This window comes from Podarcis vaucheri (genome assembly GCF_965113315.1).
Source record: "Podarcis vaucheri genome assembly, chromosome: 9".
Taxonomy (NCBI): domain Eukaryota; kingdom Metazoa; phylum Chordata; class Lepidosauria; order Squamata; family Lacertidae; genus Podarcis; species Podarcis vaucheri.
This window is the reverse complement of record NC_138767.1, coordinates 46,419,382-46,439,245: the sequence shown is the minus strand read 5'-3', so window position 1 is coordinate 46,439,245 and position 19,864 is coordinate 46,419,382. Positions and strand designations below refer to the sequence as shown.

At 42.0% G+C, this 19,864-nt stretch overlaps 1 protein-coding gene across 3 annotated transcripts in view; it reads right to left on the bottom strand.

Annotated features, from left to right (window-relative positions):
• The window catches only part of PALLD (palladin, cytoskeletal associated protein), a 221,924-nt gene that overhangs the window by 56,282 nt on the left and 145,778 nt on the right, over positions 1–19,864 (bottom strand). The window contains exon 1 of one of the 3 annotated variants that reach the window (XM_082237220.1): positions 13,697–14,057. The exons of the other annotated variants lie outside the window; for them this stretch is intronic. The gene's annotated coding sequence lies outside the window, so the exon portion shown is untranslated. Of the gene's footprint in view, positions 1–13,696; positions 14,058–19,864 lie in introns of those variants that run through there. 3 annotated transcript variants of the gene reach the window in all.

The following is a 19,864-nucleotide window of genomic DNA, read 5'->3' as shown; positions in this document are numbered from 1 at the left end:
AACAAAAGGCAATTAGGAAAAGCAAGAGGGGTGGAAACTCCATTTTTCCTCCATCATAGCCAGGCTGGTGGGGTTTGAGCAAACCACTTCCCTTTACTTGTAGCACACAAGGGAATTGATTTGGTAATGATACATTTGCCCAGGAATGCTCACAGGTAAATGATGTATTTTTATAGCTGCAAAGCATGGAGAGATTCAGCAGTTGTGGTTTTGGTTAAGCTTGCCACAGGGTTGTAGTGACAGAAACCTATTGTCTAGAACACATTAAGAAAGGGAACTGAAACACTCTTTCCAAGGCTGAACAACAGCAACCCCAAATCTCCCCAGTGAATTATACATCTATTTAGACTCTGGGAGGTGGAAATTATAATTCGCAAATCAGACCAAGGCCTGGTACAGATATAATGCCGAACTATGATTTAACATTACAGAAAAAGCTTCCCTAAATTCCATATTGCCAGCACTAACTGCCAGCAGCTTCCCAGGGTTTTCAAACAGGCAAATTTCCCAAGTCCAAGATGGCGGAGAATGAACCACAGACCTTCTGCAAAGCAAAGTATGTACAGTGGTACCACTGTATTCTACTACAGTGGTGCCTCACAAGACGAAAAGAATCCGTTCTGTGATTCTCTTCGTCTAGCGGTTTTTTCGTCTTGCGAAGCAAGCCCATTGACGGATTAGCGGATTAGCGCTATTACCAGCTTTTAGTGGCTTATCTGCTGATCGGATCAGCTGATAAGCGGCTTAGTGGCTTAGAAAAAGGGGGGGGGGGGAAAAACCAGCAGGAACTCGCAAGACATTGTCGTCTTGCGAAGCAAGCCCATAGGAAATTCATTTTGTGAAGCACCTCCAAAACGGAAACCCTTTCGTCTAGCGGGTTTTCCGTCTTGCGAGGCATTCGTCTTGCGGGGCACCACTGTACTAAGCTATGGAGTCTCCCTCACTTTTTTGCATGCATGAGGAAAATATGTAAAGATTTCAGTTTAGAACTAACCAGAGTTCCCCATGGTGTCTGAATTGCAATTTGTTCCAAGTAGGATTAATTAACCAACCAGGATAGCAAACTGTGGCTGGATTCTTGATTGTTTTAAGGGAGGACTCACAGCTCCTGAAGTTGGGCAGTCACAGGGATCTTTGTTAATTCTAAAGTGAAAGCGAAAACTTTCAGTCTCTGAGTAAGAGGAGGGTGGGGTACGCAAACTCCAGCCTGGTGCAAGCGTATTCCCATAACGTGAAGTGAAATTTAAATCCACAATCAATTTTATACGACCCTGAAAGATGGATTGGTTCATTAGCCTCTAATAGAGGCAAGGTTAACTTCTAACTACAAATAATGCTAAGGAGTTGAAGCACAGAAAAAGAAAGATGTTGTATTAAGAGCTGATTAGTCAAGGGGATTACTGTTTTAAATGCCTCAAGACATACATATAGCCCCAAATACCACCCCAATTTTATGATCTTTTTTTTAAAAGCATTTTTGCTTAAACCCATTTGATTGAACTAAGATGCTCAAAATACCTTTTTATAATTATTTCCATTGCATATAAACATAACCTCCTGGAATTACTAAACTAGCCTGACTAAATATAGTGAGCAGCACTCATGTTGTTGGGGTATCTTTCTCTGGTATGCAGCTAATATAAATAAAATGAGTGGAGAGAACCTGGCTGTATTCCATTGGCATTACATCACTCTTCCTTAATAGGAAACCTCTCTCCAACCAACAATTTGCTTCAGTGTCTCCATTTAAGTTCTCCGAAAGGATCATTTTGAAAGGCTAATGTCTTAATCAGAAACAGAATTTAAAGGACAGAAGTAATTTTCTTTGCAATTAGAACATTTAGAACTTCTACAGCTCTTGTTGCAACACAAAACAAACAGAGAATCTGCTTAAGGCTTTTAGTATTTTACAACCGAATTGGAAACAGCAGGGTTTACTTCTGTGTGAACATGCTTAGGATCATACTGATGTCTAATAATCATGGATGCCAAGTTGACATGCCATGATTATTCCACATCTCAAGTATAAACTTTCTAAATAGCTATACATTTAGCATTTGCCATTCATTTTCAGCAATGGAAAGTCTGCTTTCAAGACAGTGTTAAGAGAAATGCATTTGTGCGCTATTTTCTCCAGCACTGCTATTTTATCTAAGCATCACCACACAGAAAATGCCAAGAAAGTCTAGGCTATTTAGTTCCTTATTTTGGGAAATGTAAGGAGCTACAGATTCCACCAGAGGCCTCTTACAGAATACAAGTCTCATTAAAGTAAAGGTAAAGGTAAAGGTACCCCTGCCCGAACGGGCCAGTCTTGACAGACTCTGGGGTTTGTGCGCCCATCTCACATCTAGAGGCCGGGGGCCAGCGCTGTCCGGAGACACTTCCGGGTCACGTGGCCAGCGTGACAACGCTGCTCTGGCGAGCCAGAGCCGCACACGGAACGCCGTTTACCTTCCCGCTGGTAAGCGGTACCTATTTATCTACTTGCACCCGGGGGTGCTTTCGAACTGCTAGGTTGGCAGGCGCTGGGACCGAGCAGCGGGAGCGCACCCCGCCGCGGGGATTCGAACCGCTGACCTTTCGATCGGCAAGCCCTAGGCGCTGAGGCTTTAGCCCACAGCGCCACCCGCGTCCCTGCCACAAGTCTCATTATAAACCAATAAATAACTGTCAACCTGATCAGAGAAAACAGAAAACATTTGGGTACCAGGGTATGTTTTCCATTTTAGAAGTTTATATCAGCGTCTATCAGGCAGGACCTCTCTGAGGTTAGATTTGGAAGACCGCTGTCATAGGTTTCCAGGCTAACAGATGAGTTACAAGTTAAAGGAGGGGGAAAGGAGCAAGGCTTGGCTTGCAGACTGACCCTTGACCTCCAGGATTGATGAAGCCTACCACTTTGGAACTGGTTTTTGCTGGACGGGGAGACAGGAAAAACAATTACTCTGGCAAGTCAAAAGCAGCATTGGCTATTCATCTTATGATTCACAGATCCAAATTAGCTGTCTCCGTACATAAAATGCCCAAGGTCAGTGCAAAGACAGTTTTTCTTCCCTACCTAGATATTGCTACTTAAGGAAATCAATGAATAAAGTTTGAATACTATTCTGGGCTTCAGTCTTGCAGCCAAATTAGACAAGACATGGGTGATGCCCAGTCTATTTAAAATTCTTTTAAAGCAGCAATGCCCTCCCCCCTATTTGTTCCATTAGTGGTTGCAGCTTGGAGAGGGGAAGCAATTTATATGGGGGGTGGGGAGAGAACACACCAGGAAAAAAATTAGAACCCCTCTCTCAGTGCTGTGTATTAAATCACTCTGGGCAAATCCTGTTAAATATGAGGTAAATTGAGAGAGATGGAAGATCTGTTCACAATCTCTGTCTCATTATAATTTGACCACTGGAAGCATAGGCCAGATTCAGACAACCCTCCAAAGTAAGGCTAGAGACCATGGTTTGGAAGTTCAGCAACCAGCAATGATAAGCCTTGGGATCATACACCCTCTCATCTCCTTCCTCTGAGCACAAGGTGAGAAAATGGCAATCCTCACACAAAAACAGGGGTTCAACTATAGCTGTAAAGAAATGCACAAAAGGAACAACAACTACAACAAAAGCCTGGACAGACAGGTGGTTTCCAGTGTGTTTCAGGAAATGTTAAATCAATCAAGGGAAAGTTTTATTTGATGAGCTGAGGTACGAAAAGTCTTACCAAATCAGTTATTTTTACATTATACTCTTCGGTATGGAGCAGGAAGATTTTTCGTAACAAAAGTAAAGGTAAAAAGGTAAAGAACCCTGGATGGTTAAGTCCAGTCAAAGTGACAATGAGGTGGTGGCGCTCATCTCGTTTTCAGGCTGAGGGAGCCGGCGTTTGAACACAGACAGCTTTCTGGGTCATGTGGCATGACTAAATCGCTTCTGGCACAATGGAACACTGTGATGGAAGCCACAGTGCACGGAAATGCTGTTTACCTTCCTGCTGCAGTGGTACCTATTTAACTACTTGCAATGGTGTGCTTTTGAACTGCTAGATTGGCAGGAGCTGGGGGAAAGCAATAGGAGCTCGCCCCATTGTGGGGATTTGAACCGCTGACCTTCTCATCGGCAAGCCCAAGAGGCTCAGTGGTTTAGACCACAGCGCCACCTGCGTCCCCATAACAAAAGTAACACACTGGGAGCTACCAATCTATGCAGCAATCTGTTTTCTTCAAAATTAGAAGTTTGGACAACCATATATTTTACTCATCAGCACCAAACCGTGGTTTAAAATCCATGCATAAAGCAAACCATTGCACTCTTTAAGCAATATTACTTCCATTACTGAACATGGGAGTAGTGACACACTGAATGTTCCCCATCGTATACCACCTCAGCCTTGCACATGTAGCAGTAATGCATGAAGGCTTCCAAGTAAACTAGAACCCTCTTGGTTCCAGAGAAGCCCTTGTGTGTGGAACTGAACCTGCAAAGACTCCATTGATGCTGATGTTTGTGCAGATGTTAGAAGTGGGGCTACTTGGTGCATCCCTATTCCCACGCTGAACAATCCACTCACAGTACTGAACAGCAAATTATCCTTTCCTGTTAGCTAGAAGCAGAAATTCCCGTTGTTCCCTCTCATAGTTACAGCTTAACTGAGTTTTAATTGAAGTCAACTTTACACCTGGTATAATGAAATATATAGGAGAACAGCTTGCTCCACTTTTCACTGAAAACTATACCCAAGCTTCTGTTGCTATCTTAGTTTCAAAAGATCTTGTTTGCGGTTCCAGGAATGTTCCCCGAGTATGAAGAGCAATTTGGTGTTATTCTCAAAACACTGATATAAATAATAGTAAAACTATGTTTATAACACATCAATCAAGACTTAAGTTGAAACAAAACTTGGACCTAAATTGTGACGAGTGATAGATGATGCAACTATTGTTCTGTGCAGTGTTGCTACAGTTCCTTGCTGAGCTTGAAGACTTCTCCCTTGGTACGTTTGTCATGGGGGGGGGGAGTGGGGAAGGAACAGAAAACATCTGTTAAAATGAACTGTAATGGAAAAAATGCAACTGGCTTCTCCCCTCTCTTCTATTTTAACAGTGGATTACACAAGTTTGCTTTCTATATATAGCAGCCAGAAAGAAAAATTACATTTTGAACTATCCCAATGATGCTGGTTCAGGAAGTCTTTCTTTTGTGTGAATATTAAGCTTGCTATATCTTCCAAGGAGCCCAAAGTGGTGTACATGGTCATTGCCTTCCCCATTTCATCCTCACAACAACCCTGTGAGGTGGGTTAGGTTAAGAGACAGTGATTTGTCCATGGTCATCCAAAGAGCTTTGTGGCTGAGTGGGGATTTGAACCCTGGTCTCCCAGGTCACAGTCCAACACTAACCATTACGCCACACTGACTTGACTACACGCGAAGTGGACCAAAGGGCTGCTTAGACAGTGAGCACTGTCCTTAGAAGATTTATGCAAATAATTAAAACCTTTCAAAAGGTTGACTTTTCCAGATTTCAGCATTACTTGCAGCAAGCCACATGCAGTTCAAGTTACAGTTGTACCTTGGATCTTGAACACATTGGCTCCCAAACAAATTGGCTCCTTGAAACCCGGAAGTGAGTGTTCCAGTTTTTGAACAATTTCTGGAAGCCAAATGTCCGGCGCGGCTTCCGATTGGCCGCAGGAGCTTCCTGCAGCCAATCGGAAGCCGTGCTTTGGTTTCTGAATGTTTGACTTCCAAGGTATGACTGTAGAAGAAGTTGGGTCATCAGTTCAAGCTAGGATGTAACAGGCAACACCCAAGCTACATTTCACGTGCAACAAAGGGCCCCTCCACACCTCCCCCCCACTACAAAAGACCTAGAAAAACTGGAATATTGATCTGTGCCCTTAAGCCCCTTTGTTTAAGCTCCTTGCATTTCTGGATGCCCAATTTGTGCGAAGCTTGTGTGTGGCTCTTGGGGGCTTTTCCTGCTTGCCTCCCCTCCTGCATTCGCTTCATAGGACGCACAGACTTTCCCCCTTAGTTTTTAAGACGGAAAAACTGTGTCCTATGGTGCGAAAAATATGGTATTTCTTGCTCTTCAGAGACAGTTGAATATGCTTACATACCCGGTGAGAGAGTAAAAAGTCTACTTTCAAGATTTAGAGAAAATGCCAATGGAGCCTGGTTTATTAGACTGAATGGGGGCACTATCTCAACAACCTCAGTCTGCCTGCAGATTTCCCTCACCTGTCTACCTTCATATAATCAGTGTGTGTGTGTGTGTGTGTGTGTGTGTGAGAGAGAGAGAGAGAGAGAGAGAGAGAGAGAGAGAGAGGGACCTTCGTTATCATCTTTCTTCTGCTTAATCTCAGTTTTGCCCTTACAGAATTCTGCAGGGAAGAGGATGGGGACAAACCTAGAATTGGCTCCACCTGTCACTGGTGCTGGTTCCACCTACTGTTGCCCTCCTAATGGGCAACAGCTGCCACTACAAAAATGCCACTACTATTTTCCATTCGTGGCAATACCCTTCTAAGTTACTTCCAGATTGGACAAAGGAGCAGAGGTGATGCTCTTCAAGTTTGTAGACTAAACTAGAAGACTGAAACAGGATTCCAGATGATCTTGACAGAACAGAGAAGGAAATAAAGAAACTGTTTTTATGCCTTGCTATTTGCTGCCCTGGGCTCCTTTGGAAGGAAGGACAGGATAGGGGGGAAAGGCAATGCAAAGCAGCGCTGGCAGGGCAGGGAGGCCAATGCAGTTGTAGGCTGCATCAACGAAACTGGAGTACCTACTTCATTAGAACTAATGGTACCACTCTGATTTGGCTACGGTGAGGCCTCATCTGGAGCGCTGTGTCCAGTTACACACTCAACTAGGCAAGTCACTCACTCTCAGTGTAACCTACCTCACAGAGTTATTGTGAAGATGAAATGGGGAGGGGGAGAAGGACTGTGTATGCCACCTTGGATAAAAGGTGGGATAGAAATACAATAGTATATGAATACCAAGAGAGCTAATCATAGTGAATTTCCTGCATCACCAGGGAAGTCGATTAGGTAACCTTAGAATTCAGACACATGCACCCTTAATGATGTTAAATTCTCGAGAATAATCTTTTGGAGAATATTCTCGATTAATGAGAATATTAGAGAATTTTCATTTAAAATAGGAGAATATTCATTTTAATGCATTGAAAATGATATAATTAGTTAATATACAGTGTTACCTCAGTTTAAGAACAGCCCTATTTACAAACTATTCAGTTTATGAACGCCGCAGAACTGGAAGTAATGTCCCAGTTTGCGAACTTTACCTTGGTCTAAGAACAGAAGCCGAATGGTGGAAGGGCACCGGTGGCAGGAGGCCTCAAAAGGGAAAGCGCACCTCAGTTTAAGAATGGTTTTGGCTTACGAATGGACTTCCGGAATGGATTAAGTTTGTAAACTGAGGTACCACTGTACATGTTTATTCATGGGTAAAATTGTTCAGATGGCAACTTGTTCACATGCTGTTACACATAATTGTATAGGCCTAGGTACTTTAAGTTTATAAAGCATTAAAGCAGGGAAGGATAAAACAGATAGGTCACTATTTCCTGAACACAATGCCCATCACACTCAGAAAAGTGTTGCATTTAAATTTGGAGCATCTGTCTTCCCTGTGTTTATGTGTTAAACAACAACAGGGGAGTAAGTACAGTTTGAGCTGTAGAACTTACAGTGGTGTGTTTGGCAATTCCAATATGCTCGCAGTGCAGACTGATTTGGTATGCTGGTGGTTTACTAAAGTCACTCAAATTCAGCCCTGCAGGCAAGCCCTATGTTAAAAGACCATCAATTAGACATTTCCAAGAAATGGCATTAAATACTGAAGTGCCAGTAATCAAAACAATACTCTTAAATACCCTCCACATTGGTATGACTTCCCAGAACACATATTTCATAAAAGAAAGGAATTTCTTTTTAAACACAGCAGTGATTTCCCATAATAAATTGGTTTCCTCAATAAATTGGTTCCCTTTTCCTATTTGGAACCCATGTCAGACTCATTCCCTGATCACATGTTTCCTTAATAGCCCATCAGTTACTGCACAGTTTTCAACACACAGTGAAGGAAAGGCCATGAGTGCAAACACACACACACACATACACACACACACGAGAGAGAGAGAGAGAGATATACTGGTGTTTTCTGGCATCTTAGACTTGTGTAGGTGGTAGAACTACAGACAGATTAATACCCACATTCCAAAGAGTGTGCCCAATTTTAAAGACAATGCCAGCCCCAGGCCAAGTAGCTTTTATACAATCAACTGCATTGCATTCAAAAGGGTTCTCTGACCTGGTACACAATGAAGTCACCAATAGGAAAGAGTGTTCAATTATGGGCAAAACTCCCTAATCAAATTTGCTTCACCAAAACTGCTATTTGCCTTAAAGGGCAGAAGATATAGGTGCATATATGTTTTGTCCTATGAGACAAATAATAGCGTTGGGTCAGGGAGTGACTTAAAAACAGCAATATTTTGTGTGTGTGTGTGTGTGTGTGTGTGTGTGAGAGAGAGAGAGAGAGAGAGAGAGCGCGCGCTCTTAATTGGAAGAACATTTTATGCAATACAGTTACACTAAATGTGTTGGTAAATGGGTAAAGTGAGAGAGATGGCTAACCTCATCTGCTAGCACAACAGCTAACATGCAGCTTCAATTAGTACTGCCAAACACCCCTCTCCTCAAAAAAAACCCACCTTTTGAGAGATCAGTCACATCTAGTTAGGCTCTTGAAAGTGTGTCCCCCCCCCCACCGCAATCAGAGTGAGAAATGTCCCAAAACAAGGGTACGAGAAAGGTTCCAGGTGCAGTCTTTAGCATCAGAAGTTAGAAACCTAGCATGGAAACATGCAGAGAGCTCTTGCTTGCCAAACAAACAGAAAATATACTTGGCTTAGAGGTAAAGAGGTAAATCTCTTGGAGGAAGCACACATGAATTACCAAAGGTTATACGTCCACCTTATCTAGAAATATGAAAGACAGTTCCCAGAATTGCATCACACACAAAAAACGGTGGTGGGGGTTTGAGAATATGAAGAGGGTGGGATTATACTGATGGGTAAGGGACTCTGTTCTCAGTGTTAGGACCCAAGTTAAACAAAGACAAAGAACCTGTACCTGGGACATAGATGAGAGTGAGAGCACAACTAGACCAGACACTGATGTCATCATGGGCAGGTTTAGCGCCTATCCTCATCTGGGGCCCAAAGCCTGTCTTTCATGTGTGTTTCTGGAGGCCCAAAATCAAAACACATGTACTAACTCTAGCAATTGATTTGTTCTAATTGAACCACTGAGCCTCTTGGGCTTGCCGATCAAAAGGTCAGAAGTTCGAATCCCTGTGACGGGGTGAGCTCCCGTTGCTTGGTCCCAGCTCCTGCCAACCCAGCAGTTCGAAAGCACACCCAAAAAAGTGCAAGTAGATAAAGAGATACCGCTCTGGTGGGAAGGTAAATAGTGTTTCTGTGTGCTGCTCTGATTTTGGTGTTCCGTTGCGCCAGAAGCGCCTTAGTCATGCTGGCCACATGACCTGGAAAAACTGTCTGCAGACAAACGCTGGCTCCCTCGGCCTGTAAAGCGAAATGAGCGCCGCAACCCCAGAGTCGTCCATAACTGGACTTAACCGTCAGGGGTCCTTTACCTTTTTTAAGTGAAGTGCTGATCTGGTAGCCTTATTCAAAGGCTAATTGTAATTTTGAGACTTAGGTGTATCTACAGGACAATCTTAGAAAGGTTTATATCAGTTTAACAACAAAACTTATCTCTCATGAGCTATTTTGTGACATGATGGGCATATGTGGTGCTGTAAATGACAGACCTGCTACTCTGTACAGCAGTGTGTGCATCCACATGATTCCTGCATGGCCTGCCTCACTGCAAGTGCATTTCCCAGCCTGAAGCCTGATGGAAGCCTGTGCATGGGCTTTTGTTTGCACTGGACAGGCACACTAAATTTGGCAACCATCTGTGCAATTCAAACTTAAATGTAAAGCATTTTTCACATGCAGGGTTCTGTATGTCCAATACAACCGCCTTTCTCTTCAGAGAAGGCAAATACCTCAAAAAGGGAGTTAAGCTATGTAAAGTTCAAATGCCTCTGAACACTATATGAATGATGCAACAAATGAAGATTCAGTAATCTTAGCTGTAAAATGAAACTAGTTAGATGTTTCTTTGGTAGCAATCCAATGTAAGACTTAGTAAATCTTTGATGTGCCTTTGTTTAATCGTAGGACAAATAATGGATGAAGTTTGAAACTGTACAGCCCATTTCCCATGAATGTTGCCTGCTGAAAGGCTGAACTGAAAAGCAGGTACTTGTCACTGGGTGCAATGCAGGTACAACTGATATCCATTTTGCACAATTCACTTGTGATGTACCAGTCTGTCAATGGACGGGCAAGTACAGTAGAATCTCAGTTTTCAAACACAATCCGTTCCAGAAGACCATTCGATTTCCAAAACGTTTGAAAACCGAGGATCAAAGGGCTGTTGGCAAAGTCTATGGTGAAAATTGAGAAATGTGTCTTGGAATTCGTTCAACTTCCGAGGCATGTTTGAAAACAAAAGCATTCACTTCCTGGTTTTCGGCGTTCAGCTTCCGAAACTTTTGGCAGCTGAGACGTTCGAAAACCGAGGTTCCACTATACATCTTTAAGGTACAGTCATTTAAAAACAAAAATGAGCAAATATTTGTTATTGTTCTGCTTATCCTATTCAGCTTTCTACAGTCTACAAGACACTTCCCAAAATGTGCATACTGTATTTTTCCATGTATAAGATAACCCCTATTTTTTTGAGCCTAAAATTAAGAAATAAATATTTTAATCATTCCGTGTATAAGACAACCCCCAATTTTAAACTTTAAAAAATTGGGGGGAAATATAGTCTTATATATGGAAAAATACAGTACATTTATTAATTCCATAAATGATCTAGAATACTCAATACTTTTCAAGATCACCCAGCCCCATATGTTTGAGACTTTCTTCTGAGCCTTTGCTCTGCATGGCTTCACTATCTGGGTGGCAATGCAGGACAAGGTCTTCTCTACTGGGGCAGTAATAATAATATTGTAGTCCTCTCCATAAAGGTAGTCTATAAACATAAGACTCCAAACATCCAAACTTTCCGATCAGACATCTGAATGGCATACTCATCACTGGGTAGGGGATTTCCCATACAGCTTTCACTTTTTCAGTTGCTGCTGGTGCTACTTTCTGCACACACTTTAGATGTAATACGCATTTTTATGTGGTTGCACTTTTAGATTTTCCAACACCACAATGAACAAGCTATCCAACAAACCATTCAGCATATTGGCTGCTGAAATGTATAATCTTGTGATAAATATGCCAATTCAATAATTGAGTGTTGCATTTACTAAAAACTCTAAATCAAACTTCACTGGTAGATGCAAGTCTGCATAGACCTTCAGTTTCCATCTGTAATGATTTTAGAACTAGCCATTTATTTTGCATTAGCAAACCAAACTGAAAGTTTTATTTCTTGATTTAAATAAAAGCAACAGCCGCAAGATAATATTTCATGTTAGTTTCCACAGCAGTGGCTACCAATATTTCCTGTTTCTCGCAGAAACTTTCTGGCAACCTGGTCATATGGCACTGCAATGCATTTCTAGGTGGATTAGATCCAGACTAAATTAGCTATGCTTTAGTCATGGGCTAATTTAAGATCCCATTATTCCAATGGAACGAAAGTGTGGCTAGGCTGCGATCCTATACAAACATGGGAGACTAAGTTCAAGAGAACTCAAAAGGGCTTACTTCTGAGTAGACATGTATAGGACTGTACCATTGCATTGGAATGCAACTCAATGTACATTTGTTTTAATGGTCTCTTCATCTAACAACAATTCTCATAGTAATCGAAGTATTGATAAGTCACTGGACTAAATTAAACTCTCTCTTGTCTTTCACACTAAGCCAACTCCAGCCAGTAAAAAAAACATACCCCTGAGTTATAAAAACTTACATGCAATCACACACAAAGGGGACACTTTCTTAGTCATTCCGTGCTTAGGATCAATTGCCAATGACTCAGTAAACCTTTTAGGCAAGTTTCTTGAGGTCAAGAGATTTGCCAAAAGATAAAGGTTTCCTTATGAAGTACATTACAGACACTATCAGTTACTCGTCCTACTCATTTCATGGTTAGCATCTGTCTAGTTAATCACAGGCTCTTTCATCTGCCCAGAGGCCATCAGGGAAGACCAAACGCCAGTAAGACACACAGCACAATTCTCCTCCCCATCTCCCCGTCCATAAATCATGCAGCAATGTGTGTGCGTGTGTACGTGTGCTCTTAAGCATTCTTTGTTAGATGATAGTACTGCAATCATTCCCATAATGTCCATAAGAGAGACCCCCCCCCACTCAATACTACCGTTTAATTTGCTTCTTAGTTTAAACCACACCATGGTCTAGCTAGCACTACACACAGAATATTTGTTGCTTCATCCATACGCCTTCTAAATTAAAACACACACATCCCCATTCCTATTTTTAGAGTGCAGTTTTTCATATTCCTTCATCTAATACAGATATAAACGTTCCCAAACCACTGGTTTCTTTTTGAAAACCAATGTATCTCTTTGCTTTCCAAGTTTCTGTAAACACATCATTATATTTTAAAAAGGAGGGTGGGTGGGGGAGTCAAGTTTTACTTTTCCCAGCATTCTTCTTAATTAGGTGCCTGCTGCCAGGAAACCTTCATGTACTTTGTGTCCAGTTTGACCATTTAAACAAATGTCTACAGCAGTCAGCAAGATGGACAGACAGAAAGGAAGAAGGTACCCACAGGGGCAGTTGCTCTGCAATTTACAAAGCTATTGTAAGAGTACCACCACCACCAATTTCTCTCAACTCTCAGTTTGAGAGATCTGACAAAAACAAACCAACAGCATGAGTACACAAGTTGACACTGCCAAAAGGATCTTTTCGTAAGTTTGCCAATGACCTGTTGCACTTTGAGAAAAAGCATGAGAAAAATAGCCTTGAGGTTATGGGCCACTTACTTGACAAAACACTTCTGTAATATTTGTTAAATCAGGGGATGGTTTGGAAGATTGGCCTCAATTCAAAACTGCACATATCCCTTTTTGTGTTTTGGATTTTACTATCCTCACTGAAACTTTAAAACTTGTTTATGCTGGAAAGTCTGCTTACCCTGACCTTTTCTGCTTTCCCCAGTGGTATTTTTCCTTTAAAATGAAAAGAATAATCTTCCTTAAAAGTGCAAAAGGAAAAAGAAAAAGTTGCATCCCCCGCCCCCCAAAAACACCCTGCCTATGTGTGAGAAATCACACATGCTCCTAGACTGAAACAGCTGCTGCCACACTGGCATCCCAACTGGACTTGAAAAAACTAAAGTGATGCCAAAGACTGCAAATAAAGCAGGGCTGCCAAAGCATGTCTCCAATTACAGAAAGATTAACTAATACAGGAAGATACACAGAAAGAAGTGGTCCAGAGTACAGCCCAGTGCAACTAGCTAACATATACGATCACGTTACACGATTCTATGTACGTAACTGCATTAAATCAGCCATCCTACAGCTTCCCTGTTTAGCATATTTACTTACCTGATACACAAAAGGCACGCACAGAACTGCTACATAGAAACCCTCTCATCTTACCTTTCCTGCGTCTAGTTCACACCAGTGTGGAACGTCTCTCCATGAAGCGGTAAGGCAGACCAGCTGCAGCAGTAAAACCAGCACTTTGGGAACTGAAGTGGAGTCGAGCAGGTACTCAATGATATATACAGATTAGTCAGAGGAGAGAACACCAACTTCATGACTCAGTGATTCTTCACTAAGGCTTTCTAGCTCTTGCAGTTTCACAATAAGAGTCCCTCCAAGGTCCCGGGAATCCAAGCAGTCAGTTGCTAAAAAGCAATGTTTGAAAGCGGGGGCGGAAAAGGGAGAATACTGTCATGGTCTTTCATTTCTTCTGGGCTCCTCTTCCTTCGCCACAGTCTGCTAAAGCTCTCTCAGGGTCGCCTTAGAGGAAGGCAGGATTTTGGAATGTTTTAAACGTCTCCATGAGGGGCTCCTGTCCAGATAGTAGCAGGCTGCTTTAGCAATAGTCTCTTTTCCACAGTGCCTTTGTGTCTGTTTCCATTACAAATTACAGAGAAATCTCTAATAAATCAAGCATGAGAAAGAAACAGCCTGGGTTTTGTGGTGTTAGTGCGTTTTAAAATGGCAGTGTTTGAAAGAGTTTTGCCACAGGTTCTTACAGCGGCACGGGATGGAGATTATATTTTCTTAGGTGTCACAATACTTTTTTTTTCCCCAAGAGGAGAGAGTGGCAGAAAGGAAATGTATGGCATAAGTTTAATGAATGGGGAATTACTGCTTTGCTTTCCAGAGAAATACTGTGTTGCCTTTTTTGCCCCTGTACACCAACTTAGAGGGTGGTTGTTGCCCCCCCCTAATTTTCAGTAGTTTATAAAGGTAAAGGTACCCCTGCCCGTACGGGCCAGTCTTGACAGACTCTAGGGTTGTGCACTCATCTCACTCTAGAGGCCGGGAGCCGGCGCCATCCGCAGACACTTCCGGGTCACGTGGCCAGTGTGACATCGCTGCTCTGGCGAGCCAGCACCAGAGCAGCACATGGAACGCCATTTATCTTCCCGCTATAAAGCAATACCTATTTATCTACTTGCACTTTAAGGGTGCTTTCGAACTGCTAGGTGGACAGGAGCTGGGACCGAAAGACGGGAGCTCACCCCGCCGCGGGGATTCGAACCGCTGACCATATGATCGGCAAGTCCTAGGCACTGAGGTTTTACCCACAGCGCCACCTGTGTCCCTTAAGTAGTTTATAAATGCTTTTAAATAAATAAATAAATAGTGCGGCAGTTAAGCCATTATTAAATAAGATCTATGCATATTTGCTACAAAGCCAGTCAGAGTGTACACTACGGGACTCTCACAGAGAAGAGGCCAAAGGTAGATCTCAATTTACTGACAGATCTCTGGATGCTTTGGAATAGATTTATGATTTATTTATTTCTTTTTTAAAGCATCAGCAGAAACAAAAGGGTGACCCAACTTTCCCTTTCAGCTCGGGAGAAAAGTGGGTTTTTGTAAGAATGGATTCTAAGCTCATTTCTAGTAATGAAAGCAAATTATTGGGCTGTAATAAAATGTGCCAGAATTTAAATGTGGCTCACCCCCCCGCCCCGGACTACTGTTTTTCTCATTGTCCCTGTTGGAGGATCTCAAGGGTCTGTTGAAAAGCAAAAACAAAGTAGAGTCACCGGCCTGTATTATGCCCACCCCAGTGTTAGAGAACGCTATAAACGATTTCCCTATGTTCATGCATCCGTCACCAAAATAACTTACCCTAAAAGCAGCCTCATTAAAGTATATGCAGCCAAACCCGACCTAGTGCCCTCCGGATGTCTAGAACTACAACTTCCATCTGCATTGAAGTCCCACCCTCTTTATTGGCTTAACCTTAACAATCTAAAGCTACTCAAAATAGTTAAAGTACTTCTGAAAGACACCAAGACTAAACCTTTGGTAAGTGTCCAGAAGAGAAAAATTCAGAGTAGAGGGATAGCCAAAAAAAAGCAAGTTCTCTGAACCTTGCAGGTGTACAGCAAGAGGATGCTTTGGGTTGTTCTTGAGATTATCACAAACACGTTAGAGAAAAGGTCACAGCTTTAATGGGAAACATGCAAAAGGTCCCAGATTCAATCCCAGGCATTGCCAGATTGGCTGTCGACATCCGTCTGCCTTGGGAAACAATGGAGGAGTGTGCCTTTGGGGGTGAAGTCAAACTGTTGGGAGTTGTAGCGCCTGCTGTGGCTGTAGAGACCAATACAGGAGAGACATGCTTTGCTGCAGCCGGGACAGATGAAGGTGTCTGGCTGGGCCGCTGCAGATGTACCACGGCATTTCTTCTTCCCATCACTCTTCCCAGTTGTCATTCTTCCTCTGGTCACTGCTGTGGATACACAACCTGTCTGTCTGTCTGTCTGTCTGTCTGTCTGTCTCCAAGCCCTGCGGTCGTCTGCAAGGGATTCCCACATGGAGGGTTGATGTTGCCAGCCTTCATGTCATGTTTGCAGACATCTTTGTAACACAGAGTTGGTCTGCCAATGGGCTTAGTGTCTGAAGCCAGATCCCAGTAGAGCACATCCTTTGGTATCCTGACATCTTCCATTCCATTCCATTCTCAGTTAGGGCTGAGAATACCCTGGAGAACCACCAACAGTCAGACTGTACTGATGAGCTACATGGACCATTTGTCTGACTTGCAGTGCTTCCCCACCCAGGGGGAACTCAAGTACCAACACCTCCTTTTTTTGTTACTGTTAAAAAGTATGGCACTTACTGTAACCATAGTGAGTACCAGCACCTATTTTTCTAGGGGGAAAAGCACTGCTGACTTGATATAAACTCCTCAGTTATGTTGGACCCATAACATTAAGGGTTTTGTAGATTCAAAGGTGCCCCTAAGGTACAGGAAGCGCTCAGGGTCAGCCGGCCCATGAGCTGCGGTGAGGCAGTCACCTCAGGCAGCAGATTGGGGGACAGTTGTGAGGGGTGGCAGATACGGGTCCCTGGAATCACATCACACCACTTGCCACCTCTTCCTCCTTTGCCTGCTCTTCTCTGGCTTCCTTTTGGTGGTGGCGGTGGAGTAAGGTTCGGTGGGGGGATTCAGATTTGTCAGGGCAGCTTCATCGGGTAGTGACATCTTTTTGTTTTGCTTCAAACACCAGAACTTCGTGGGCTGGCCCTGAAGTGTTGACGCATGGTCAAATGATGCCAGTTTGCACAAATCTAGTCCCCCAATATTATCAGCTGTTTGCTGAAACCCAGCATCTGCAGAAACTGCACAGGAAACATTCTAGTGATATATAGCGATGAGCCATAACCACAGATATCTTTCTGTAAAGAGCACGGAAGAACACAGACGATGTCCTGTCCAGGGCCTGAAGCCGTATCGTAAAAGCATTGCAGTCAATAACACTAAATGACATTTCATCATCAGTCTCTTGAAAGAGATTGGCCAGGAAAAAGACAATCTATCTTGCTCCTGTGGCTTAACAGCTTGATATGTCAAACTCGGCAGATGAAGGTTTGCATAGCATGGAGATAAACAATATCACCTGACAATATCTGCACATCAAGCTGCTGCTAAAGGAACAGCCAAAGGTGTTCACAAAAAAACTGGTGATCTTTCTCTAGAAGCAGCAATACTTTTTCATTCATTGGTCTCTGGCAGAGCACTGTCAGCTGAAATGGAAATTTCAGTCCCAGTAAAGAAAGGTGGCAACATCCAAGTTATACCTGAAGCGTTACAGCAGCTACCTTTTCAACCTCCTTCCCTAAAAAGAGATCAGAAGCTACCTGTAACTGACTGCTCAGAGACTGAATGTACTGTAAGTATACTTTTAAAAAAGCAGTTAAATGTTATCTTAAAAGGGGCAACAGCAGCATGATACAGAACATTCTAATCCAAAATTGTACAGTTCACAATTCATGTTTGCTGTATACCCTGGAATAAAGATATAAAAAGTATTTTCATCATTTGTTTCGGAGTAAATAGACACTGATTGTAGGTATTACAAAAGACAGAAATGAAAATTCCTTCGCAATATCAGAAGGGCATTGCTGTTTGCATCACATTACAAAATCCATTAAGCCACGCAGTTTCTGACGCAGTGTGCCTTCTTCAACAAAGGTCAATTGGATTATAGAGCACAATTTAGTTGGGCTCAGCTGGTTTCCTGGCACCATGGATACCAATGTGATGCCATAGTTACAACTCGGTTAAATTCAATTCCAAGTGTCAACTATTTGCCATCATCAAATTGTTTTAAACTATGTGATGTTATGTGAGATAACATCACTGATCCTAAGGGTGTAAATACACCTGGGTTTTTTATTGCCTTTATTATTCTCAGACTAGTTTTATGATGCGCTCTGTTCTTTTATTTCCAAACTGATTATACATAATAAAACTGAAACTCTCCAATAAAGTCATTGGCTTTACCAGCTTCAGAGCAAGTCATGATATTAAGCCAACTTCAAAATGTGGCTTGTTCTGAACCTGGCAACCAGTTTTGCATTGCAGACAAAACTGGAAATGATTTAATTAGAGCAGGAATAAAGAACCTTCGATCAGCCAGATGTTGTTGTTGTACAACTCCCAACAACCCCAGCCAAAACAGGACCAAAGCTCATGGGAAATGGAATCAAACAACATCTGGAGGACCACAGGTTCCCCATCCCTAAATTAGAGGTTTCCTGGTTTGGTTGCTTATGCTGTGAAGGGAGAAACAAAGGTGTGTGAGTGTGAATAGTCATACCTCATATTTCTCATTCATATATCATATTTTAAGTCAATATATGATAATCAGAACTGCACCACCCTATTTTTAAGATTTCAATTGAGTTTTGTTATTTGCATCCCAGAGCAGATTCACTTGATCCATGTCTCCTTCGGCAGTATGGAATCAGACCCACTCTAGAATACGAATCTCACCCAATTTTCATTTTATTTAATTGGAAATAAATCCAAATTTTATTAAAAGACACACAAAAAATCTTGTGTCATGCTAAAAACATTACAGCTAAAGTAGTTTACAAAAATATTGCTACCAGAAACATTCTTTGTAGCTTTAACTAGAGTCTTGGAAAGGCATTTATATATTATAGAAATAATCTTGGAAAGCTGCTCCATCATTCACCTTTCCAAAGTGATACAATTATCTATAGTAGAGGGGTGCAAAGCTACTTTTGAAATTGAAAATGATTCAGGAATCTAGAGATGTGAATAGTCCACATAACAGATGAAGCGATGTTCTAGCTAAAAATAATAATTGCATTCACTTTGGCATTATTCATAATTGCTAAAATAGTCACGTAGCTGTCCTTTCAAGTAGTCCTCACAATGCAACCCAGGAAGAAGTTATTTACAGCTGTAGAAAGTGTGTTTCAAGTGGTAGAAAGTCATTTTTTATGCTTTACAATTGTCACTTTGTAGATTATAGCCAGACACAGTGTTGTCAACCTATATTTTCTGACTCCTTGTGGGGGGAAAATGTGATGGGTTGCAAACTTGATTACAAATAGTACAAGAGTGATAAAACTAGGGCTGCTACTTTAATTATGTTATGGCCATGACAATGAGGAATACAGGCTATACTAATACAGTTTTTAAAAAGAATTTGTCATCCACACTGTGGAATGATTTCCTTGTGGAAATCAGGTGAGCTCTGACTGTGGGACTTTTCCACTGATGACTGAAAGCTTATCTGCTTATCTGCTTACCTAGGAATTCCCCTGACTGGTTCTCGGCATTCCTGGTTACTGAGATTGGTATTTTAACTTTATTGAGGTAGTTTTATTGTGGTATTTGTTGTTGTTTTGTTGGTGAATCACCTCAGTATTTCTTTTCAAAATGAAAGGAGATGTAGAAGATTTTAGCAAACTAAAAAATAAAAGAGAGCCACAAGTAGGTAAAATATTTTTGCAGGAACACCTAAAAGCTATGACCCTAAGTGGACAGTTGATCCCAGTGATGGATATTCCTATTCTGACTGGCCTCTTATTTCCTTGTTTTGATCTCACAGTTCTGCTTTTACAGAAAAGGAATGTAGGGGGTGAAGGTCAAAAATAACGTGGCAATGAAGATTCTTTAAAGAAGTTCACTCAAGGAGTTATGCATTGTTTGTTTGTTTGTTTGTTCCAAGAACCATACTGGAAGTATTTGCCATCGTATATTAAGTACAAGGGCACAGAAAGTTTCTGAAAGCTGACATTCTGAACTACCTAAAA